The sequence below is a fragment of the Ostrea edulis genome, chromosome 1 (genome assembly GCF_947568905.1).
Source record: "Ostrea edulis chromosome 1, xbOstEdul1.1, whole genome shotgun sequence".
NCBI lineage: Eukaryota > Metazoa > Mollusca > Bivalvia > Ostreida > Ostreidae > Ostrea > Ostrea edulis.
In genome coordinates this window covers 2,293,657-2,321,156 of record NC_079164.1, presented here as the reverse complement: position 1 = coordinate 2,321,156, position 27,500 = coordinate 2,293,657, and the positions used below count along the sequence as shown (strand labels likewise).

At 36.3% G+C, this 27,500-nt stretch overlaps 2 long non-coding RNA genes and 1 other non-coding gene across 3 annotated transcripts in view; 1 reads left to right on the top strand and 2 right to left on the bottom strand.

The window, feature by feature from the left end:
- Positions 1–3,811: 3,811 nt before the first annotated feature.
- On the bottom strand, positions 3,812–12,042 carry LOC130050510 (uncharacterized). Its single transcript, XR_008798914.1, has 2 exons — positions 5,589–12,042; positions 3,812–3,956 (listed from the first exon to the last, which is right to left on the bottom strand). It is a non-coding gene; the product is annotated as an uncharacterized LOC130050510 (long non-coding RNA).
- A 12,092-nt stretch (positions 12,043–24,134) lies between these two features.
- LOC125662006 (uncharacterized) overlaps positions 24,135–27,500 on the top strand; it is a 10,406-nt gene continuing 7,040 nt past the window's right edge. The window contains exons 1-3 of the long non-coding RNA XR_008798911.1: positions 24,135–24,541; positions 24,781–25,223; positions 26,896–27,028. This is a non-coding gene — a long non-coding RNA (uncharacterized LOC125662006). The remainder of the gene's footprint in view (positions 24,542–24,780; positions 25,224–26,895; positions 27,029–27,500) is intronic.
- Positions 25,709–25,781, bottom strand: Trnat-ugu (transfer RNA threonine (anticodon UGU)). The gene has a single exon. It is a non-coding gene; the product is annotated as a tRNA-Thr (tRNA).

The window sequence follows — 27,500 nt, the reverse complement described above, 5'->3', positions numbered from 1 at the left end:
CTTGTTTGTATCCTCAAAAAAGTCTGCAAAGGATTGCAGTAACTGGTCTGTATATACATGCATCCTTGCTGGTGAAGATGACAATTCAATTCAAAAGTACATGTACCGTATGACTTTTCAGTCTTCAACTTGCAAAAGAGTTGGTGAGTGACTCGACAAAAATATCTTGTGCAGGCGAAAGTAACAAGAAAAAGTGTGAAAAGTTAACTGGAGCTGAAATATTTACAAATAAAGTGCTACAAACTCAATTCTTAAACTTTCTAGGTGTAAGTAATTACTAAGGAAAGCAGGTCATGTACAATAAGAGTACAGTAAAACTCAGTTGTAAGGAAATCACTAGGACCTCAAATTTATCCTCCTTTATAACCAAGATTCTTATATCCAAATAAGGAAGATTTTAAAAAGTTACCAAGAGGAATCATGAAAAATTCCTTATAACCGACATTTCCTTATAGCCAAGATCTTTATAACAGAGTTTTACTGAACACTATTGTTTGACCTAGTCTATTGCACAGATGTTTGCGAGCCAGCTAAAAAAATGTCATTGATCCTGGGACTAAAGTCAAGAACAGTGTTAATTATAAAGTGGACATTTGACTCGTTCTATGAAAAAACTTCCTTGAATGAAATCATGTTGCGAGGGAAAAGCTCTGTATATGTATGAAAATATGCATGGAGATAATGTGATGGAAGGCTGCTTTGCTATTAAAGCCCTTGAAGCTTTCTGAAAGTAGGTATATTAGAATATTTTTCTAATGCTGAGGCAGACATAGCAGCAATAATGTTGCCCTCTCCGATTTTATTTTGGGAGAGGATCACGGAAGCGTCGGAATAAAAAGAATCAGATAGGGCTACATCATTGCAGCCAAGGCGGACAGCAAGATCACTTTACATTATTTTAAATTTCAATGATTAATTTGGTGTCCAAGAGGCATCTCACGTTTTGCACAATAGGTACATGTAACATTTACTTTGCGATATAATGAGAGTCCTTTCAACAAATTTGGACTTTGATACAATATCATGATAGGTAAAATCTTAACTGTGGAAACAACTTTTCCAAATATACTTGATGTGCAGTTAAAACATACAGTAATTATCATAAAATCTGCAATTTTCTACCTGCAAATTGAACAAAATTTGCGATTCCACGAAATGATGACCCAGTGAAAAAAGGATGTTTACAGCATCATAAAGTAACCTGTCCTACTTCCCCCCCCCCCTTTTTTTCAAATCTTTGCACAGATCCTGCATATTCCAGTATCACCTGTATATGGTGTTTATATATCTCAACTGATTCGATATGCAAGAACTTGTTCTGCGTATGGTCAGTTTTTAAATTGAGGCAAGCTACTGACAAACAAGTTTTACAGGGGTTTCAATAGTCTTGATTGAAGTCAGCATTCCGAAAATTCTATGGTCGTTATAACCATCTAGTTCGTCAATATGACCTATCATTGGGTCAAGTGCTGTCAGACATGTTTCATACCGATTATTAGGTCCTTTTTGGCACACTGATTTTGACTACGGATAACTCTGTTTACCTGATCAGAATAAAGGGCTCCCCGTGGGTGTGACCAATCACCCATCTACAGGAGATTGCTTACTCCTCTTAGGCACCTGGTCCCACCTCTGGTGTGTCCAGGGTCCGTATTTGCCCAACTCTATTTTGTATTGCTTATAGGAGTTATGAGATTGATCACTGTTCGTTATCTTCACCTTTCATCCTACCAATACCTTAATAGAAGTCAATCTACAATACTAATTGGAATGAGACACATATTCATAAAATTAATACATTTATTCATTTGAATCAATAAACAAACAAGCAAAATGTTATACAACTTGACTGAGGACTTGCATATAACAAGACAAGAATTTATTATTGTCACAACAACCAGATATACTAGATCGACATAAAAATCATAGCACAATCAAAGGGGAACAACTCAAGATGACTAAGTGACAGGTCAAGATGGTATAACAAGAGCAACGCCAACGTGGCATAATACGCCCGTAGATTTTGCTCAAGGAAAACATATTTTAGTGGAATTCATAATTTAGTGAAGTTAGCACTGTCCTCTGTGAGCTAATTCATTATTATGCTTGTAGAAATGGATATCAAGATATAAAGAGGGATAGCCTTAGAATGCGCTACTTCATAAATATGCTAATATACCACACACCTTTGCTTGAAACAGTTAGTGCTAAAGTATAAGTACAGGTACAGTATACTGAAATGCAATACAATTTGATTTCATGTGTTTATTTCAGTAATTAGTTTCAGTTTGAAATGGTCAAAAATATTGAACATAACTATTTTTGTAGAGGCAGATCACCATTTTTTTTGCAGGAGAATCTCAAATTATATACAAATAAAGTATAACTTGGAAGTTCACAAGCTATACTTAGCACCAAATTATCAAGTGAAGCATGCCATCTAACAGTCTTGACCTTTTAAACTTGAAAAAGAAAAGTATTGGCATTCCTAGCCACAACAGTTTTATTTGTATCCTGCTACAACCACCTTGACCTTTGACCTTGAGAAACAATAGGCTTCCTCCACTTGGAATAAGGTATATGCATATTAAATTTGACACTCCTAGCCCCAACGGTTCGGTCTGTATACCTACAAGGTTTTCCTACTAAGTAAACCTATTACCTTGACCTTGAAAAAAATAGGCATCTTCCTCTCATCATGGTGATCAAATATACCAAGTTATAATATCCTGGAGCTTACGGTTCGGTTTGTATCCTGCCCACAAGGTTTTCCTAATAAGCGATACTACAACCTTGACCTTGAAAAACAATAGGCATCTTCCTCTCATCATGGTGATCAAATGTACCAAGTTGTAAAGTCCTAGGGCTTATGGTTCAGTCTGTATCCTGCCCACAAGGGACGGACGACGCCATACCATAATACGTCATATGAGGTAGGCTATCACTCATCGGTTTCCTACTAATAATTTAAAGTATATCAACAATAGAATTCTCGGGGGAAGGGGGGGGGGGGGAATCACCATAAAGAATCTAAAATCTCCAAATAAACTTTCTCTGAAGAAAATCACTCTTAACAATACGAAAATTTGTTTTTACACAAAGTTTCAATTACAGTGATCGCTTGGAGGCAATCGTCGGGTTTACCTTTTCGCACAGACTGTTCCATAATATGCATAATTTCTTTCATAGATGGTCATAATGAAAGGTCAAATTATTGAAATACTGACAAAAAAGAAATACAAAAATTGTCTACAAAACTTAAGACACATAAATAGAGTAGGGCAAAAAGTATGGGAAGAAGTGAAATTTGCATAGAATAACCATCCAACAGTGGAAACATAAAAGACCAGGAGGTCATATAACAATAATAAGAATACAAAAAACTAAAGGCACTGTGAGCTCACAAACTTCTACAAGTGACCACAAACTTGCCAAAATCACCCTGGTTACAAAAAAATAAATAATGAGACACTCTCTGGTCATAAGTAATCTTATATGCAATATAAACTTGCAGAGTATCCCCTATACAAAGTTATGGGACTGACATGAAATTAACACTTTTTGCCTTAAGACCTTAACTTGTCCGAATTACCTTCAGACAAAGTTAAAACGAAAAAATATCTTTAGATCATATTAATCTTTGCTTGAAGTATCAAATTCCAATATTTATCCATTCTAGATTCATTAACTGGATTTTATTTTTAAAAAATTCTGTCGGTGATCTTGAACTTGTCAGAATTGCCATAAAGTCCAAAACATCATAAATTACTGATAAATATACTGTTCCAATATATCTTTCAGTGAAATGTACATTGCTTTGCCTTCAAATACTGATGAAGGCCGGTGATGATCGCATATAACATCAAGAGATTCTTGAATGTCCTTATCCAAGTCATTTTTAAAACAGCACTGGTCCTTTAGGAACTTAAACTTTTCGTCATTCACAATTGGAATACCTAGAAAGAAGTAAAACAGAATAAGATGTAATGAAAACAGATTTTTTCAATATAAACAAGTTACAACTTAGTGGCTCGAGATTCAGACTTCTGTCAGGGTACACAATAACGAAAACTTTAAGAGACAGTTTAAATGTAACAAGATGTACTGTGAGCAATGCTCACTAAGAATACCCTCCGCTTACCCCAATCTCCCAAAGGGTGTTGTTAATAGGTATAAATTACCTCTTTCCTGGGTGTAAAAAAATGGTATGCATTTGTAGAAGAAAATGGAAGATATAGTCCGAACACAAATCCATGGCATAAATCTATAATTTTGACCTTGAGATCAAAGGTCAAGGTCATAAAGAGGTCATGAATGTAAATGACACATAGTCTCATGGTGATACACCCATGTCTTATGGTATGTCAAAACCCTATAATCAATTTTGACCTTGAGGTCAAAGTTCAAGGTCATATAGAGGTCATGAAGGTACTTGAAACATCGTCTCATGGTGATACACTCATGTGTCAAATATGATATGCCTATGTCAAAGAACAAAGAAGTCATGGCCCTGACACGAATCCATTGTAAAAACCTTTAATTTTGACCTTGAGGTCAAGGTCATATGGAGGTCATGAAGGTACATGACACATCCTCTCATGGTGATACACTCATGTGTCAAATATGGTATGCCTATGTCAAAGAACAAAGAAGTTATGGCCCGGACACAAATCCATTGTAAAAAACCTTTAATTTTGACCTTGAGGTCAAGGGTCAAGGTCATAAATATACTTGACACATCGTCTCATGGTGATCTACCTGTGTGCCAAATATGGTATGCCTAAGTCAAAGAACAAAGAAGTTATGGCCCGGACACGAATCTGCACAGACAGACAGACGGACAGACAGACAGACAGAGTGATTCCTATATACCCCCCAGAACTTCGTTCGGGGGGTATAAATATGCATGTAGGAAAAGCTTACAATGCAACATAAGTTGAGGAAGGTTAAGTAAGAATAAATCGATAAAGTATTTGTGACCTTGCTGTTTTTAAAAGAGTTTATTTTATCTCCTGTCTTCAGACATCGAGCCTTATCTGGCACAAAGCCAGATAATCAAACATTACAAATGAAAGTCTCCATTACATATTCTGATGTCAGTGTCTGGTGTACAATTTTAATCTAGAGATAATTATTCTACATTCTTTTAATTTGAATACATGAGATACATATCAGTGAAAAATGTCAAATCCAAATATTGTGTATTCTAACATTTTCCCTAATTTGATGTCTACTTAAAGTTCATTTCTGCAATCAGTAAATTTAATTGTTTAAGAATTCTTAGTTGTCTTATCCAGAGTCTTGACTAATCTATCCAATTTCTTTGGAATCGGTGCTGTACATACATGTATTAGGAAAGGTTTATAATAATTTGTATGAACTTTAGATAGAAAGGGATAACATATCAGGCTACATATTGCTGTTTCTTTGAAATAAGTATTACCATGGAATAACAGTTATTATGTGAGTCTTATCTAATAACTGATTTCTTTTTGTTTTAAAAGATTGTTTTATTTACAATCAACTTTCCAAAAAGCAGAGGTAAATTTTCACTCTTTAATCGTATCACATTACCAAAATAAACTAACCTAACATTTCTGGAACATGATAAAGGAATTCTGGAATCCCAGGAACAACATCTCCCATTTTTTGCTTCCTGATCCGATGGTTATTTCAAGCAAATTTCACTTCCTCCAATTCTGTCCTGATAATTTGCATGTAACAATACTGAACTAGAGTCTGAAAATGTGCAGGAAAATATTAAAATCTCTTAGCTCCACAGTCCACAGATGCTGTATTTTAATTTGAACTCATCAACTTCATACCTCAAAATAGAAAATCAATCACACAGGTTATAATGCTCAGATAAATGAACTATACAGATGATATAATAGGAGTCATGCTTGCATTATGTTATAACAGATTCGATATAGCCAATAATTGTGATATATAGCCAATTTTTTTTTTTTTAAACTTACGTATGTAATATTTCAACCATCGTACTTCTGGGGGTCTTGATTTGAACAAACTGGAATCGGAACAATTTAAGGATGCTCCCAATTTTAATATGGCCAGCCATGGCCTTCTTGAGAAGATCTTATAAGATTTCTTCCTATATATTCCTATGTCAAACTTTGATCCACTTCTGTGGCCCCACCCTACCCCCAGGGGCCATGATTTAAAAAAAAAGAATTTACACTATGTCAGGAGGCTTTCAGATAAGATTCAACTCTTCTTGAGAAGGGATTTTTTTAATGACATCACCTTTTCTTGATTATCTCTCCTTGGAAGGGGGCACTACCCTTCATTTGAAAAAAAAAAGAATTCCCCTCACCTAAGGATACTTTGTGGCAAGTGTAATTGAAATCAGCTTTTAATCAGCGGTTCTTGAGAATGAATTGAAAATGTGAGAAGTTTACAAATGACACACACCTGCACATATGCACAGCGACAGACAAAAACAGATAGCAATTAAGTGACCTTAACAACAAGAGGCCCATGGGCCACATCGCTCACCTGAGTCACCTTGGCCCATATCTGAAGACTTTCCATATATATTTGCATGTAAAACCTTGGTCCCTATTATGGCCCAAACTACCCTTTGCAAACTTGAATCTACACTATGTCAGAAAGCTTTCATGTAAATGTCAACTTCTTTGGCCCAATGGTTCTTTTAAAGCTTTTTTCTATATTTGTATGTAAAACTTTGACCCCCCCCCCACTTGTGGCCTCATCCTACCCCCCGGGGACCATGATTTGAACAAACTTGAATCTGAACTATGTCAGAAAGTTTTCTTGTAAATATAAGTTTTTCTGACTCAGTGGTTATTGAGAAAAAGATTTTAACTATATATTTGTATGTAAAACTTTGATCCCCTATTGTGGCCCCATCCAACCCCCGGAGCCCATGATTTGAACAAACTTGAATCTGCATTATGTCAGAAAGTTTTCATGTAAAAATCAGCTTTTCTGGCTTAGTGGTTCTTGAGAAGAAGATTTTTAAAGTTTTTCCCTATATATTTGTGTGTAAAACTTTGACCCCCCCCCCTTGGGGCCCCATCTTATCCCCGGGGGCCATGATTTGAACAAACTTGAATCTGCACTATGTCAGAAAGTTTTCATGTAAAAATCAGCTTTTCTGGCTTAGTGGTTCTTGAGAAGAAGATTTTTAAAGATTTTTCCTATATATTTGTATGTAAAACTTTGATCCCCTATTGTGGCCCCATCCAACCCCAGGGGCCCATGATTTGAACAAACTTGAATCTGAACTATGTCAGGAAGCTTTCATGTAAATCTCAGCTTTTCTGGCTTAGTGGTTCTTGAGAAGAAGATTTTTAACGTTTTTCCCTATATATTTGTGTGTAAAACTTTGATCCCCCCCTTGGGGCCCCATCTTATCCCCGGGGGCTATGATTTGAACAAACTTGAATCTGGACTATGTCAGAAAGTTTTCATGTAAAAATCAGCTTTTCTGGCTTAGTGGTTCTTGAGAAGAAGATTTTTAAACATTTTTCCTATATATTTGTATGTAAAACTTTGATCCCCTATTGTGGCCCCATCCAACACCAGGGGCCCATGATTTGAACAAACTTGAATCTGCAATATGTCAGGAAGCTTTCATGTAAATCTCAGCTTTTCTGGCTTAGTGGTTCTTGAGAAGAAGATTTTTAACGTTTTTCCCTATATATGTGTGTGTAAAACTTTGACCCCCCCCCCTTGGGGCCCCATCTTATCCCCGGGGGCCATGATTTGAACAAACTTGAATCTGCACTATGTCAGAAAGTTTTCATGTAAAAATCAGCTTTTCTGGCTTAGTGGTTCTTGAGAAGAAGATTTTAAAAGATTTTTCCTATATATTTGTATGTAAAACTTTGATCCCCTATTGTGGCCCCATCCAACCCCAGGGGCCCATGATTTGAACAAACTTGAATCTGAACTATGTCAGGAAGCTTTCATGTAAATCTCAGCTTTTCTGGCTTAGTGGTTCTTGAGAAGAAGATTTTTAACGTTTTTCCCTATATATGTGTGTGTAAAACTTTGATCCCCCCCCTTGGGGCCCCATCTTATCCCCGGGGGCCATGATTTGAACAAACTTGAATCTGCACTATGTCAGGAAGCTTTCAGGTAAATTTCAGCTCTTCTGGCCCAGTGGTTCTTGAGAAGAAGATTTTTAAATGACCCCACCCTATTTTTGCATTTTTGTGATTATCTCTCCTTTGAAAGGAACATGGCCCTTCATTTGAACAAACTTGAAAGCCCTTCACCCAAGGATGCTTTTGGCCAAGTTAGGTTGAAATTGGCCCCGTGGTTCTGGAGAAGAAGTCGAAAATGTGAAAAGTTTACAGACAGACAGACGGACGCCGGACAAAATGTGATCAGAATAGCTCACTTGAACCTTCGGTTCAGGTGAGCTAAAAACTTTGGACCTTCAATGTTATGGAAGAATTATTTTGACTATTTCTTGGCTAGATCCAGTCACAGACTAGAAATGAATGTCCAGTATTATTGAATGACCCTGACTGTATGAGTTATCAAATATCATTCTTCATTGTTTTTGAAATTTCTCAGAGCATGTAGAAATTAAATCATGATAATTAAGATCAGTTTACATAGTTTTCAGATTAATTCTGTAAGTGCACTAGTCTATCAAGATATAATTTGAAAGCATTGTAATAATTTATGATTATGAAAGTTTCTCAAATTCAGATTTTTTAAGCAGTTAGATTTATAGCTATTTATTTATATATATTTATTTCAGCTTGAAATGCATCTGAAACCAGACAGAAGCATATCAGACATGTTCTTTAGATTAAGAGTTATATATGGATACATTGTACGTAGGTAATATATGTTTTCATTTTTCACAAATATAATGCATTTTCTAATAAGAAAAAAATATTTGGTACCATTTGGGTAGTGCATTTTTATGCCCCCCCCCCTCCCCCCCTCAAAGAAGAGAGGCATATTACTTTGCACCTGTTGGCTGGTTGGTAGACCACATGTTGTCCGGTTAATATCTTGAGAACCATTCACTTGATCATAATATTTAATATGTGGGTTGGTTATGAGTATAGAAGAGAACCCCTATTGTTTTTCAGGTCAAAGTTTAAGGGTCAATCTACTCTGGGCATAGGAATATACTGTCCGCTCAATGTCTAGAGAACCCTTTGCTTGACAGTCATCAAACTTGGTACACTGGTATATCTTTAGAAGAAGATAACCCCTATTGATTTTGACGTCACATGGTCAAAGGTCAAGGGTCAAACTGGACATAGGAATATACTGTCTGCTCAATATTACTATGCAAGTACATGTATTAATTTTTATCTTTATCTAGCATATGACTTTAATGGTAGATTTAAGCTAATTCAAATCCTGACCTGGGGATACGTTTAAAGGTTAAATAAATCAGTCATGTCAATGGGCAAGAAGTCTTAGTCCATGTGATATACAGAAGTTTTCTTCAAATTATGACCAGGTAAAGGCTGCTCTGAGATTAAGAGTTAGACAGGGAATATAAGGATTTCACTGAAACCAAAAAAAATTATTTATCAAATATATATACAAGTATCAAAATTAAGATTGAGCATGCAATCTGACTCGTCTGACAAATATTTTGTATCATATTAATATTGTTGCATTCAGGACCTTCATTATTTTCTAGACCAGTATGACAAGTTGAGTCCCTTTGGAATACACATCAGTGGCTGCATTGATGTGTAAATTATATGTCTATACATGTATGAGGTTTTTATTTATTTTTGATGAAAGCTTATAAAGTTAAATGTAATGAATGATTGTAAATTATCAATTTCTTTACCGCTTAAGGATTATTAGAAATAATTTTATTCTGTATAGTTTTTCCCGCTACGTGCTTTGGTGTGAAGCAGGGATCAGTAACAAAAACCCTAAGAAGATTGCTTCATTATAAATTAATATTGTTCTAATTTTCTCTTTTGGAACATACCATTGCTACAAGGAGATTATCATATGAATTTCATATTTTTTAAAAATCAGATAGGTGCGCATGGTGGTGGTGGTGGGGGGGGGGGGTGTTAAATTATCATTATATTGAAATGCATTTTATATTCAAAGGTAGTGCTGTTTAAACCCAATTTTACAAACTTGAAAGGTTTGGGCATTTTTATCATACAATTCGTAACTTGAAAAGATTGAGAATAAAAAAAAAAAGAAATACGTATAGAGGCAGTAGACTGCTGAGAGCATACAGTCCAGAGGAGTGTCGTGCATCAAAGGTTAAGCAAGTCATAGTGAAGGCAGTAGAAATAAAATGTATATATAGCATAAAAATATTTCAGTCACATTCATGTACATACATGTTTTAATGATTTTTTTTATATAAAACCCCGAGAGAAAATTCATGTCATGAGTATTTGGCAAATAGATATTGTTTGAATTGAACCTGATCAAAGCATGAACATTACAAAATATGTACATACAAGAAGCTGCGCTCGCTCAAACGGTAGCACTGTCAACATATAAAATATGAGATGAGCGAATTTGGTTTTGACTCGAATTTCCTCGATAGGCACACATACATTAATTATAGAGAGTAGCGTAATGATTAATTAAATACATTTAAGGCGAAAGCGATGTAGAAACATAATGACTTGATCTATATAACTGAACGAAAAACACAAACCACCCACCTTGTTATCACAATAACTTCTGAGTCTTCAGTGCAGCGGCATGCAGCATGTGCAGATAGAATGATGTAATCTAAGTCCTTGAAAATCTTGGCCTAATAAATCTTCATCAGCGAAAATCTTGGGTAATAAATCTTGGCGACGCTTGGGAAATCTTGACAGCGTTTTTTTTGTTTGAATCATTCGAACATGCAACTTGGCCAGGCCAATCTTGGCGACGCTTGAGAAATCTTGACTGCGTTTAGAAGTCATATATCCTGGCGCAATGCAATCCTGACTTAGCCAGGATTGAAAATCATGACCGACCAGGTTTACCGTTATCAATCCTGACTTGGCCATGTTTGAAATCATAACCGACCAGGATTGAATGGTCAGGTTATCCTGACTTGGCCAGGATTGAAAATCATGACCAGGATTGGATGGCCAGGTTATCAATCCTGGCTTGGTTATGTTTGAAATCATGACCGACCAGGTTTGGGTGGCCAGGTGAGGATTGGATGACCATGTTATTGGCCAGGATTGAAATCATAACCTGACCGGCCAGGATAGGATGTGCCAGGATTGAAAATCATGGCTGGTCATGTTTGCAATCCTGACTTGGCCAGGATAACATATCCTGGCCGGCCAGGATTGATTTACAATGAAATATATAGAACATGACCTGGGGGTCCCCTATGGCTTTCCATAAATAAGAGGTTAGAGACGGCTCTTGAAAAGCAAAATTCAGCAATTCTGGGCGAAATTCAGGACAAGTTCAAGTCTCCAAGTAATCCTGATTTCCGTGGAGAAGGAAGCAAAATCCAATTCACTTTCAACCAGAACAGATTACGAGGGCTAGATAATGTATCCCAAAAAAAAAAAAAAAACCTGTTTGCAGGGGATTTCAGTTCCGCAATTGAACTGCTGAAAACCTCCGTCACAGGAACAAACTTCTACGCATAGCAGATAAACATGGCTGGGGCACTGTTAAGGAATATGTTGATTCCGATATTGCTGACAACAGCGAGGATGCCGCCAAAATCCGCTCATCTATATCAAGAGCAGCCGCAGCAAAAAAGAGAAAGTCCCCATACCACAAGCCTCAATTCGCCAGATCATCCGGCACATTCGACGGTCTGTCTAACCAGCAGCTTTTACTCGGCAATTCGAAATACGGCTTTCCACAGGAGTACCCTCCAAGAGCCGCCTAGTTACAAGAAACCTAATCCGTCGTCCTCAGCGACCAAACTCTTCCACTACTGCAGGCTCCCAAGCCATTTTGCAAAGTTCTGTCCGTACACGGAACAGATGCAAGCCATCGGCGCCAACTCCCAGATAAGTTCGCAATCCAATTTGGAACTGCTTGAACCCAACATGTCCGCCTCAACAGCAAGTCAACAGTGAAGTTGAGTACTCTTATTTGAATGACGGAAATCGTAATTCTGAATTTTCTCCTACAACTGTCTTAAAGATCGATTAAAACACTATGCTGACTTTTGGGAATCTATTTATTACATAGACAATGTTATTAGATTTGGTTATAGAATAGAATTCGATTTTCTACCCGAAAAAAATATTTTTGTCAAACAACAAATCGGCTCTTGACAACACAAAATTTGTTGAAAGGGCTATCCTTGATCTTTTGAAGAAAAATTTGGTCACAGAATGTTTTCAGCCTTCTCATTGTGTAAATCCACTAACCGTGCCCATGTCATTGAATAAAAAGCTCAGACAGATTCTTGATCTTAGACATGTTATTAACATCTGTGTTATAAAAGGAAATTCAAGTTTGAGGGCGTTTTAGAAGGTTTAACTCTTTTTTTTTCGAAAAAGGATAACTTCATGATTAAATTCGATCTGACAAGCGGTTATCACCATATCAATATTCACCCAGATCATTTTAAATACTTGGGCCTCTCTTGGAATTTCAATGACACGGTGCGGCATTTCACTTTTACAGTTTTGCCATTTGGGTTAAGCAGCGCTGCTTACAGGTTCACCAAAGTGTTAAGACCTTTAGCTTTGCATTGGTGAGCTCAAGCATATAAAATCATCATGTATTTAGACGATGGCTGGGTTTGCGATTCCGAAAGTTAACTGCCAGAAAATTTCACTCAGTAATCAATCGGATCTTATAAAAGCAGGATTTTAGTCAATCAAGAAAAAAGTATTTGGCATCCAGTGAAAAGCATAGGATGGCTTGGTTTCGAATGGAATCTCGAACTCGGTTTTATATAATTAAGTATTCCAGAGTACAAACTTCGTAATTTGCGTGTTAAGAAACATGTAACAGCTAGAGAACTAGCTTCAGTGGTTGGCACTATAATTTCATTCACGTTTGCATTTGGCCCGGTTTGTCAAATGACAGCTAGAAATTTATCCACATTGATTTCTAATGCTCTTTTTGGGACGATTCAGTCCTATTACCTTTCAAAACTATCAGTGAGCTAGATTTCTGGCAGAAAAACAATATCTACGTCCCCCTAGAGTAATCTCCCAAAGGTTTCGTGCACCAGAGAGGATTGTGTTCACCGATGCGAGCAATTACGCAGGTAGCGGCATTCTCTTAGATGGCGAGAACAAAGAATTATTTCATTTCATGTTCGAACCAGCAGATCTGGGGCAGAGTTCAACATTTAGAGAACTAAAACCTGTAGATCTTTTGTTGAAAACATTCGGAGAAAAGTTTTCGAACAAATTCGTTAAGTTATATTCAGACAATCAAAACGTAGTTAGAATTTCTCACGTAGGTAGTACGAATGTTTTATTACATAACATGGCGTTTTCTATTTCTAACTGTTTAGGAAATAACATAGAGTTATCTGTGGCCTGGGTCCCAAGGGAACAAAACATAGAATCTGATTATTATAGCAAAATTTTCGATTTCGACGATTGGGGTGTAAACTATAGAATTTTTGAGTTGTTCAATCGTTGGAACCATTTACTTCTGATGTTTTCGCTAGCAACACAAACAACAAAGATAATAAGTTTTATTCTTTGTTTTGGAACCCAGGTTCGCTTTTGATCGGCGTCTACTAATTAGAAGTATGATTTATACTTTACTAGATTTAATAACTGGTGTTCAGCGCATTCTTTTGAGCATCTTCCTGCATCCGTCCCCACAGTAGCAATTTTCTTGGGTGGTTTAGTACAACAGAGAATATCAACTTCGGTTCTAGAAGCTTATTTTTATAGCATTAGTTGGACCCACCAACTTTCGTCTAATTCTCATCCGTGTGAAAATAGCTTCCTTAAGTTAATTTTGGAAGTCGGGACGCGTTTACTGGCGAAACCAGTTAACAAACAGGAACCAATCACAATAGACATCCTCAAAGAATTGGAGGAGGATTATTCCAGTGACCCAGATAATCTATTAACGTTAAGGTCCTTTGTTTTGTGTTTACTCGGATTTTCCGGCTTCCTACGTTTCAGTGAATTAGCAGAAATCCATATGAGCGACAAATTGTGTCAAATTTTTTGGTTGAAAAAATACACAAACATTGCAGGATTAGGTATCTCTTTTAAAGAGTTTCTGTTTACTTCTATTAATTTTATCAAATCTTCAAATGCATACAAACTCGCAAACAACTCAAAACCTCTATCATATACAAGAGCACGGGAGTTATTGTTATTTTATTTAGATGATATTGGCCTTGATAATTCTAAATAGTCTTTACATAGTTTGAGCAGCTTCTAACAATAACGTTTTGGAACGACTTTTGAAAATTCATGGTCGTTGGGTGACAGACAAAGCTAAGGACGGTTACATAAAGGATATCATCGAACAAAAGATTTTGGTTTCAATGAACTTGGGCTTATAAACACCAGTATTACTTACACCTTTGTATTGTGCGATCTTGTAACGAACGCAACCAACCTATCAACCTTTTTGTGTTTTATTACCAATTAGTCAAAAGTTTTGTTATTTTCGCACGAGGGCACGGAGGGAGAGAATAATTGGTAATGATTGTGCTGATAGGTGGTACTAGAGAACCGGATCGGACTAGTTTGCAACAAACATGTATTTATTGCATGATGAAAGCAATGTCAATTTCAAAAGAAATATAAGAGAAAAGATTCGGTGAATGTTAAAATATGGAAATTAACATGAAATGCCATGATTATTTCAATTTCTATCTGGCAGTATTTTCATAGCTCTTTTTCAACGTTTCCATATCAGTGAAAGATTCTCGAGCGGGACATTAAACAATATATACAATCAATCATATCTTCATTTTCAATTAAAATATAGATATAAGGAATCATTGTCTAGTTTGAAGGTATGAAAAGTGAAGATAACGATCAGTGATCAATCTCAAAACTCCTGTAAGCAATACAAATAGAGAGTTGGGCAAACACGGATACCTGAACACACCAGAGGTGGTATCAGGTGCCTAGGAAGAGTAAGCATCCCCTGTCGACTGGTGACACCCGTCATAAGCCATATATCTTGATCAGGTAAACGGAGTTATCCGTAGCCAAAATCAGTGTGCCAGGAACAGCCTAACAATCGGTATGAAACACGTCAGATAGCAATTGACCCATGATAGGTTGTATTGCATTGGCAAACTAAATCGTTATAACGATCATAGACTTTGCGAAATTTATGTGTGATGATAAGCAACAAAGAAAAACGTGAAAATTCATGCATAATGGCTTCGTCATCCAGGCAGATTCAAGGCACTTATTTAAATTTCGACCTTCTAGTCGTTAGTTTAATTCTGTTCAATGACCATCGATCGACGGATCCAGAAGTTGTTAAAAGGGGGAATAGGTTGGGAGCTCCAGAGTTTTAAGGAGTCTTATGGGTAAATCTTGCTTTCCTTTATATAGTTCCATAATATCAATAAATAACAACAAATATTTAATTTGTTTATTTTGCTGCACTTCTTTGTTTGCATTATTTCAAATATTATACTATTCTGGATGTTGTCTATATAGGTTTAGTCACAAAGGGGGGAGGGGGGTCTAAATCCGTCACTGATGACGTTATTTCGTTCCCCAATAATTCGCAGTGGTGAAATGCATTCGAACAAAGAACAAAACAATACAAAGTCGAATGGAATAGAGCTTTGTACATTACTTTAGACTGTATTTTGTTTCAAAAGAACATGATGATAATGGAAATCAAGTGCATATTAAGATTCCTCTCTTACAAAGCTTACCGCATTAAATCGAGATGAGTACGAGGGCCAATGTTTGCTATTTTAACCCTAACGTTGTATATTTCTGCAATTGTTGGATTAGCAAGTTGCTGTACAGTGAAAAAGTTGTCTTTTACAATACGCCGTACAGCGAATAACAATTCGCCGTACATTGAACCTGAATTAATATTGCCTATTTCTTTCATAAATCCAAAGTTTATGGACTAAAAGTGATTTTAATGCACACATTATACCATATTCTGACGATTCATTCAGGGAAACAGTGAACTAAATTCACTAAAATGGTACATGTGTGAGATATGCATTTTAATACCATATTCTTATGTATATGTTAGAAAAAGAAGAAAAAATTAGGATGGCTAGGATTCGAACCGGGGTTGTTGTGTTCTGAAATTGCCAATCCGGTGTGTTTACTACTTGACCACTGCAGATTATATACGATAGAACTAAAGTACTTGGCGCCGTGTAACATGTCCAGAGTCTCTTCGATCCTTGGAAGCGGATATGCGTCCTTTATCAGTGTTTATGGTCTTCTTGTTCAATTGTCTATAATCGACACATAGTCTAATACTTCCACCCTTTTTACGCACAGTATTTTTTCTTTTCTTTTTCTAACATATACATAAAAATATGGTATTACAATACATATCTCACATATGGGTCACAAACAGAAGAGGATATCCCTTCGTTTTACAGGTACAAGGCGCCTAATTTTAAGATATAAAACCAAATCCACGTCATTTCGTGTAAGTTTTAACTCATTGACAGTAAGTCTGAAACATTCCAACAAGTGGTAGCATCAGCAAATGTATAAAAAGTGGTTTAAAAAGAAGGAATTCACATCTTGGTGTGTTATTATTTCAAACATCCTCGCTTCGACTGGTAGCAATATCTGGTGTCGGTGATACACGGTGATCGTTATCATCATCCTAAGCTCCTAGAGAATGGAACTGAGTGCTGTTATTGATGCAAATTTGAAAGGTTAGAAAGTAATCATTTTTGTCCATTATTTTTGTGGTATTCATCGTCAGTGTAAGTGAATCAAGAAATTTGGTACACACCATATTGCGCCGTTCCTGCGTTCGACCACGAAATGCAAGCAAAGGAAAAGGTGGGTAAAAGTAGGTACCTGGAGTAGGTTTAAATACCAACGTAGCTAAAAGTAGCTAAGTATGTAGAAATCAGTGGCGGGTTTAAAGGGGGGTGCAGCCAGCTCGCCTCCCCCCCTAAAATTTTCAAATTTAAGGTAAATCGCGGTGTTTTGTTTTGGAAAATGTACTAAACGATAAAAGAAGCAATAATTTCTCCCCCCCCCCCCCCCCTCCCCCCCCCCCCCCCCCCCGAAGAAGTAAATGACAAAATCCTTTGATTTCTTGAATTACTTTATTAGGAGAACCTAATTTTTTCCAAAAAACCCTTAAAGACCCCAAAAAGCACCGTAGGTTTCTCCACGGATCAATGAATGTGGGCAGAGCTTATCCATGTTCAATGTTATTTACCTGGAATTTTCCTGGCCAAGAGAGCAGTTGTTGTGTATATTTTTATGATATACACAGGAAACTTCTCAGGTTATCACAAATTATGCTTAGTGTCTTGATTTGTGCAAAAAAAAATTAAAATTTTAAAATACATGCATACCGCATTTCTATTTCCTGTAAACCTTCAAACTTGGTCATATTTATGTCTGGCGTTCGTATAGTCTGTACTTCGCGTTGTGTTTGTTTTATTTTATTTTGATAGTGGCGACTTCGAAACGACCCAACTACACCATGATTTTAAACTTGAAAATAAATTCAATTGAAATGAAAATAAGATAAATAACACTTTACGAATTTATTACCAGTATGAATGTGACAAAGACAACCTCCTAAATCCTATAACTTAGCCTATAAAATCAAGAAATCTCCCAACCCAAAGGTAATATAATAATTTAGTAAGCTACAAGGGCAAAGTTAAGGACAAAAACGGACGAACAAGACGTGATTCCAGTATAGGAAGATTGGAAGGAGAAAAGTAGCTAGCAAGGCCAGCTGTCTCGCTTCAACGAATTGTTCGCTGCATGGCTTTATATAGCAAATTAAACAATAGAAACTGTCATTAAAGTTATTGGCCAAAAGATAAAGTGGGCGTGGTCAAATACAACTGGTGAATAATTTACATCGGGATCGAAATCCAGAAATAAAAGTAAAAGTAAAACCCAAACTACCACATATTGCAGATAACGGGTTTAGTCCATTTCTAAACCTGTGCTTTTTAAAACTTTAAAAATTAAACTGTTATATATCGTATACAAATAATTTCCTAAATATAATATAACCCGGTGTTTCCGGGCACTTCGTGGTGTCCTGGGAGTTCGCAGTGACGTGGGTGTAGTAGGTAAAATATCAATGTTTCGAGAGAATGAATAAATCCAAGTAGATCTATGTACATGTACAAACAAATGAAGAATGATCAAGATACCCCTCAATATGCCCCCCCCCCTTTTCTCTCTCCCTTACTCTCAATCATTGACTAAATTAGTAATTATGGCCATACGTATGCAACACTATTGTCAAGCCATATTATTTCATCTATCTATATTATTGCTGTAGTAGGGTGAATTAATATCAATAATTTATTTTATTTTTTTATTTTTTTTATGATTTTTCAATTTTATTTCGTCACTTAGATATCACAGAAGTCCATCTTATTCACATCGTCCGTTGAATTCCGTACATCTACTGTTGGATTTCCGGATATTTCCCATTTCCTCCATTTTGATGACGTTGCTGTTAAGGAATTCAAATAAGGACTGCAGATACTGGAGTTGATGTGGTGCAAGATACTTAGACATAAAGTTTGTGATGTCAGCTGTATTTCCGGTGCTCATGTGGTTCTCTACTTCCTCGAGGTGAAACATGACCGACTTGACGTAGTCAGTGTACACTTGAAGGATGGTAGTAATGGCAGGGGTGGCGTCTGTAGTCAGGTAGGTAGGAAGGAACTTCCTCAGCCAGGCCTCTGTCTCCGTTAGGGGGTTGGCAACAGGAAACGTTTCTTGAAAATGGCTAGCAATTCCATGGTGGAATTGCCATAGATGATTCATGCTGGGACATTTAAAGAGAAAGTGATTGTCTGTCAAAAGTTGATTTAGTTTCCCATCGAACACGCTTGGGGACCATTTATTCTCCTCAGCCATGTTCATGAGCATCTTCATTTTCCCAAGGAACGTTTCCTGTTGCCAACCCCCTAACGGAGACAGAGGCCTGGCTGAGGAAGTTCCTTCCTACCTACCTGACGTTTACTACGATTAGTAAACAGGTAGTAAATATTCAGTCACAATCCTGTTATTAAAGTCACTGTAAGTTAATGAATGTTAATATCTTTCTTGCATCAGATTCTCTCTCAACACTCTTTCAAATCAGTAACTTCAATACTTGTACTAAACCATGATTGTAAATATCTATCTACAAACCTCAGTTATATGTAAAAAAAAAAAAAAAAAATACTTTACCACCTGGATTATGTGGAGATCCAACTGAATCAAGTATCTTAATAAATGGGATTGAAGCTAAAGCACTCATTGACACAGGTTCCACAGTTTCTACGATTAGTAAACAATTTTATGAAGATCATTTCAAAGAAATTCCTGTTCAAGATTTAGGATCTTTGCTAAAAATCGAATGCGCTGATGGACAACATTTACCCTACGAAGGCTTTATTACACTTGATTTACAAGTGTTAGAAATGAAACCAATAACATCAATTCTACTCGTCATACCAGATAGTCCTTACAACCAGAAAGTACCGATATTATTAGGGACAAATATTTTGAATACCTTAATGAAATTGTTTCAGGAGAAACATGGAGACAAATATTTGGAGAAATCAAAGTTGACAACACCATGGTATTTATCTTTTCGAGCTATTTTACTTAGAGAAAAGGAATTAAGGAAAAACCGTTATAGATTAGGATTAGTTAGGAGTGCCGAGAATACAACAGTCAGAGTACAACCAAATTCCGGGATAGTTGTTAAGGGTTGTATAGATCAGGCAATACCATACCAACAAACATTAGCAATGCTACATCCTACAACTGAGACAAAACTCAACAAAGATCTTGACATAGAACCATCATTGATAGAGTGTGATACTAGTAAAAGAGGATTGGATCCAGTAGACGTATACATCAGCAATGTTACTACCAGAACTGTTATCATTCAACCAAGGTCAATTATATGCGAGATTCAGCCAGTATTAGAACAAGACGTAAATGAGGAAATTAAACGCCCATCGATAGATATCCTGAACAAGATATCACTGGAAGAGAACGAATTGTCAACTGATGAAATTCAGCAAGGGAAAGATCTTATAGCAAAGTATAGTGACCTATTCTCAGAAAGTGACACCGATGTTGGACATGCTGCTAATGTTTATCATAAAATTGAGGTAGATGATGAGAAGAGTTTTAAGCAAAGATATCGAAGAATACCCCCAGCAATGATCAACGAAGTACGAGATCACTTAAAGATACTTTTGAGATCCGGAATTATTAGAAAATCTCATTCTCCATGGTCGTCAAATGTAGTTTTATTAAAGAAGAAAGATAACTCCTTAAGATTTTGCATCGACTATCGACAACTAAACAAAAGGACAAAGAAAGATGCGTATGTTTTACCAAGAATTGAGGAAATGTTAGACTGTTTAGCAGGAAATAAGTTCTTCTCCGTGATCGATATGAAGTCGGGATATCATCAGGTTGAAATTTATGAGCAACATAAGGAGAGAACAGCATTTACGGTAGGGCCGCTAGGATTATATGAATTTAACCGTATGCCATTTGGTCTGTCTGGAGCACCTGCCACATACCAGCGTTTAATGCAGGAAGTTTTAGGAGACTTACATTTGAAAATTTGTTGCATTTTCATTGATGATGTGATCATCTTTTCTTCATCATTTCAAGAGCATTTAGAGAGACTGCAGTTCGTCTTTGATCGTATTAAAGAGGCAAATTTGAAACTTTCTCCGAAAAAGTGTATTTTCTTCAAGAAAAAAGTTAAATATGTAGGACATGTCGTTTCAGCATCAGGTGTAGAAACAGACCCAGAAAAGATTTCAAAAGTTGTAAGCTGGCCAATACCAACCAATGCAGAAGATGTAAGGAAATTTATTGGATTTGCGGGATACTTCAGACGATTCATTCAGAACTTCAGTCAGTTGTCCAAACCTCTCACAGAATTATTTCCAAGTACATCAAAGAAAAAGAAAAAGAAACATGCTAAAGATTGGGAATGGGGTGAAAGACAACAAACAGCATTTGATATATTGAAAACAAAACTTTCATCAACTCCAGTTTTAAGTTATCCAGACTTTGCAAAACCTTTTGAATTACATACAGATGCAAGTGGACAAGGTTTAGGAGCAGTGCTTTACCAGGATCATGACGGTTTAAAAAAAGTTATTGCATTTGCAAGCAGAGGATTGTCGAAATCAGAACAGAATTACCCAGCCCATAAACTAGAGTTTTTGGCGTTGAAGTGGGCTGTAGTGGACAAATTTCATGATTATTTATATGGGAATTCTTTTACAGTTTTAACAGACAACAATCCACTAACCTATGTGTTGACATCTGCCACTCTGGACGCAACAGGACATAGATGGCTTGCAGCATTAGGGACTTACAATTTTGACATCAGGTACAGGCCTGGAGCAAACAATCAGGATGCCGATTCCTTGTCTCGGATTCCATTATCTAAAGAATCTGTTAAGTCGATATGCAAGAAACTGGACATTGCTAGCATCGAAAGTTTTGGCAGTCCAAATACAACTGACATAGTGCAGATAGATCTAAACATGGATGTGTGCATGGATGTGGACTGGAAAACACTACAGTTCCAAGATAGTAATATTAGACCCTGGATGGAAAGAGTCCTCACGGGTCATTAGAACCGGTTTGCAACCCCGTAACAGAAAGCTACCTGACCCCACGTTGGGCGCCATTTCTGTTACGGGGTTGCAAACCGGTTCTAATGACCACACAGACCATCCGTGACAGGTTATGAGTTTATTGAAGAATTAAATCTATTTCTGACATGTAAATAGCAGCTCTCAAGTCAGAAAAAAGATGTCAAAAGATATGCAAAGAAAACCACCCTTCAACACTCTGCTAGTGAATACAACTGACTATCTAAAAATCCAACAGAACTCACAAAACCCATGACATATAACCTTTGACACTAAGCTTAGCCAACCAAAAGGAATTAAATAGACCATGAACAACAACTGCATGCATGGTTTAATCATAAGGAAAGCCATTAAGGTCATAATTACATTACTACATATCTAAATAGAGAAATATGGAAGACCATTATATAATCCAATAAAAGTTTATGTTTTGCAACTTACATATTTTATTTACACTAAAAATAAAATAAATTATTGATATTAATTCACCCTACTACAATTGCTACAGTTTTACACATCTCTCTCTCTCTCTCTCTCTCTCTCTCTCTCTCTCTCTAAATTTATATACCCTCTCTCTCTCTCTCTCTCTCTCTCTCTCTCTCTCTCTCAATATAAAGCCGTAATAAATTATAAATAGAAATATCTCAATAACTTGTTTATGCTATTTTACTATAGTTTGATTTCTGATTGTGTAATTTATAATCCATGTGGTATCCCAAACAGAAGCTTTTTTTTTTTTTTTACTACTGTAACAGTTTTACGCATGGGCAATATAACCATTACATGTTGATGTGCTGCGTCAATAAAGAATTGTTCCTTTTTTTATCAATATAAAGTCATAATAAATCATTAATAGAAAATATTCCATTAACTTATGTTTGTTTGTTGTTGTTTTTTTTTTTATTATTATTATTATTGTTTGATTTCTGATTGTTTAAACTATACAGGTAATACATGTAAATAGATGGAGAGAGAAAATACAAAGATAAATAGCATTGTGTAGGGGACGATAGCCATTAGAATATTCTATGTACAAGTCAATGCTATCAAAGCTTAGGTATACCGGGGCTTTCCTTGAGATCTACAAACCGCCGGTCATCATTAGCCATGATTGTTATCAAAACACCTTTCTCAGGTAGCAGTAGACCACAGTCTCTGCAAACGTCAGTCAACCTAAGCTCTATTGTTAAAACTTTGATTGACCGGCGGCTTATCATTGATCATCAAACAGGTAAAATTTGGGGGCGTTAACTTAAAGTTGGGTCTTAAAAATTTGGGTCATTTTATTAATTTCACCTTATTAAAATGAAAAAAAAAATTGTACAAATGACTTTATAGGAGAAATATTTTAAGTCCCATAAAATCTGTAAAATCCTGGACCCACTGCTTCATAAAGTGTCCCCACCCCCCGTAACCACAATTCCTGGATCCGCCCCTGGAAATAGTCTTTGTACTGGACCTGATTAACAGACAGGTGAAACATTAACACACAAGACATATTTTCACTAATGTATTGCAAAAACTTTTGTTTATCACTTTTAAATATTTTCTTTTCACTTTTAGGGAAAAAATCTCCTTTAACATTTAAATTGCAGAATCACAGCTCGGACATCGGGGTGGACCTAATATGAATGTATGTATATCATTTGTCATTTACAAATCAATTAAGGGGGGGGGGGTGTCTTCAGGGGTTTTAAATGACTGCTTGCATTCCCGTGGCTTATTTCATATCTGAATATTGTGAGAAAAGTTCGTTCAAATCAACCTTACAGCCAAAGCGTAAAAAATAATGCGTGGCTCTACAATATTCTGACAAGTTTTAATAAGTGTTGAGTGCGAAGATTATGTGAATTTGCTATTTTGAAATGATAATTTTAGCTGAGCACTACATAATTTACAGTAGCGGATCTAGTGGGTGGGTTTTATTTGAACGTTATCAACAAAAAATTACCAGCATTTGCTTTTTTGCGGTCTTCAATTCACCTCCCTTTTTGAAGGAATTTTCTAGATCCGCCTCTGATTTCTTATCAAGAAATGCAACTCATTCCGTGTTCATTTACACCACTAAAAATCTACAAGAGTTGTCTTTCTTTAAGAAGCAGAAGACACTTGCCGTGAAAACGGAAATGGATGCTGAATTCTGAAGAAAAGCTTATTTTAGGGATCTTTACAGGTACTTAGCAAAACTGACTGTCGGGTACAGTGCTATTAGGTAATACACTAAATATATCGTCTGGTTATAGCACAGGAGTCTGAAGGTTTTTCAATAATAGAGCTAAAATAAAAAAATAATACACCCCCTACTAGTTTTTTTCATTTTCGCTCTATTATTGAAAAAACTTCAGACTCCTGTGTTTATAGTATTTGTGAGTTGTATCACAGGAGTCGGCAATTTTATCAATAAAGTAGAAATATATGAAGCTCGGTGGTAGTATTTATGCCCATTTCTCATATATTTCTACTTTATTGATACAATTGCCGACTCCTGTGGTTGCAGAAAAGAAATATCTATGGCCAGTATGGGATTGTCATCCTGGGCCTAACGTATCGTAACTTTGAGTTTGTTTACACCAGTGGCGGATCTAGTCAATTTTGAAAGGGGTGTGACCTAAATGTGTACTTTTTTCGAAGACCATGAAATGATAAAAAAAAATATTCTTTTTATAAAATTATTCAATCAAATGTAAGGGGCGGGGGGGTTAACCCCCTGTACATTCGCCACTGGTTTGGGTCACAGCTGCCTATGTGAAAGAGTCTGTCAACACTGTATCTCAAGTTCAACAGAGGGTGAATTGCGTTCTCTACTTGAATATCCATTATATAATGATCCTGGAGGAGAATTTTTGAATATTAACATATTTTTAAATATAAATGACCCCTGGGATTAGGATGGAGCCACAAAAGAGTTGTAATTATTATGTATGAATAAAGTAGACATTTTTAATGAATATCTTTTAAAGGACCAAATCATGATGAATTCTATTTTTTTTTAAAATTATGTGTACTAGCATATCAATGTCTTGTAGATTCATAGTTAACATCGCAACTCCTGAGTCCAGGTAGGGGAAGATGCACAATATCCACCTCTGGGGTTTTGTTGTGGGGCACAGCATCAAAAATGCATCATTTAGTGTAATAATTAAATGAATATTAATATCAAAGAATAAATGAAAAACTAATGATTTGGATTTGAACGCTGCTCAGGGTGTCCACTTTTTTGTCTCGGGCTCGTAATCCTGTCTACTTTGTGTCTCGCTTGTTTTGTTTTTGTACTGAGATATTTGTTTATGTTTTTTATTTAATTCCTATTGTCTATTTTATCTAGGATGTTGTCCACTAAGCTAATGATGGGGATCGTAGCACTACCCTGCACACAGACATGGAATGGATCTGCCTAGTCCATTATCAGATGAGTGACCATGCAGGACTGTTCGTCCCGTCAGAGAAGTTTCTCAAGAAGCATTACAAGGTACAGAGCTACATTATTTTAAATTAGTTTTACATCCTATCAACTTTATTTTTTTGAATAATCATTTAGAGAACTTTTACCACCCCTTGGCCCCAATGAATATGAAAACGGCTGGCTCAAAGAACAAAGTACGATTGTATACATAAAAAGGCCCAAAAATGTTTTCTCTATAAAATGTGTCTGAAATTAACCTTAATTTAAGAAAGTCATGTAGTATATATAGGGGAGAGGAGAAAATCTTTGTCTGGACCGGGAATCGAACCTGAGACCCTGCATTACTAGTCAGGTGCTCTAACCACTGAGCTATCCAGGCCGATATCCGCGGTCCTTATAGCTTTAATTACTACATTCCTCCCTCCTTAAATAGTCTTCGCCCTCGAAGACACACAACCCAGATTCTTTTCGCCCCTGACATGACCTTCACCTGCAAGAGCAGGGGTGGTCAACGGCACCAAAATGTAGTATAGGAGAGAGGAGAAAATATCTGTCTGGACTGGGAATCGAACCCGGGACCCCTGCATTACAAGTAAGGTGCTCTAACCACTGAGCTATCCAGGCCGATATCCAAGTTCCGTATAGCCCTAATTAATACAGTAAAATATATGCCAGGTATACTATGTCAACAAAATTAGAATGACATTTCTAATTGGACATCACGAATAAGACATTTCCTGCCTTTTTATCAAAATAACCCTGAAAACTGTCAAATGTCATACAGATTATTGTCCAGGAAAAGATGTGTGAATTTGTCGAGCAAAATGATATATATATATATTGTGTATTATTTTAAGATAAAAAACACACTTGGATATAAATTTGCTCGATGCATGCGCTGTATGCTTTCTGAAGGGAAAACCATCTGAATTTTTGGATATTTTCATTAAAAATGGCATTTCTGCAATTTTATGCCAACTTCTAGCTCTCGTCATATGACACAAATCATTTTGCTGATCAAACTGAGGGAATTTTGGGTTTGCTAATCCATTCCTTATTTGAATGCCAGCGTTTGAACTCCAAGTGAAATCATCGATATTTTGGGCCAAATGACTTTAGAAACTGTACCTACTTCTTTCATGATTCAGGAATATAATAAAATACTTTTAAAAACAAGTTCTTAGGTTTCAAACATCCATTGTTAAACTTACTAACACATAGTATATTATTGTACCTAATAACCATGTTAACTGCTAGCAAATAATTAAGAAAAGAAAAATATATATACACTGTATTTATAATCTCTTGAAGAAATAAATCAAGTCTTCTTGTTACATAATTTAAAGATAATATTTAAAAATGAGTCTAATTAAGCTAGATTTTGTTTGTCATGTAAAACTAAGACAATGGTCGACGTCGTCTTCGTTTTCTCATTGTCATCTAGTAAGTGACCATGTTTTCAGCAAAGTTCATTCTTTGTCACCATTTTAATTATTTCATGCTTTGAGGTGACACTTTTAAGGAAGGAGTACACAGGTTGTGTTGCTAGCTGCAAGAATGACTCACCCACCCGAGTACATAATGTGTACAGGGGGTTATAGCAGGTGCCACTCACTCTAAACAGGGATTTCATGTTGGGAATAATTTCTCCCGAGTGTCTTGACATTCATCAGCTGGCAACATGTGACTCAATCATCCCATCCTCATTTACATTCTCAATATCTTTGAAAATTTTTAGGGACTTGTATGAATGGGCAGAAGAAATGTTCTTAATTGACCACCCTATCATTGCCTGCTGTTGGAGACTGAACACTTTATTGAAAATTGCTGAGGTGTGGCAATCAGTCGGTGTCCTGAGAAGAGTCAGAGAAGTATTCATTTTTATTGTAAAAAGTTTAGTTCATGTAATGAGCATCAAGGCAGATTTTACAGTTATTTCCCTTAGACGATATATGTAAATTATAATACAGCACTTGCTAATGATGTTATTGTACATATTAAATGTTGTTTGAATGTTGTCAATTTGGTTCGTAGTCAAAGACAAGAGTTATAGCTGCCTGTATTGTACCAGTTTACATACAGTTACCTACAGAATTAACAGTAGATTACATGTACCTGACACTCCAGGAATGCATTTTAAGGTTACCTGAGTGACCATTGCTGTTGGTCTGCATCCTTCATTGTGTTTCGTCTGTCATGCATTACCAATTGAACATGTTATATACCTGTCTTTAGATGGGACGTATTATGGTAAAGCACTGTCTGTATGTCCGTCTGTAGATGGGGTGTATTATGGTAAAGCACTGTCTGTATGTCCGTCTGTAGATGGGACGTATTATAGTA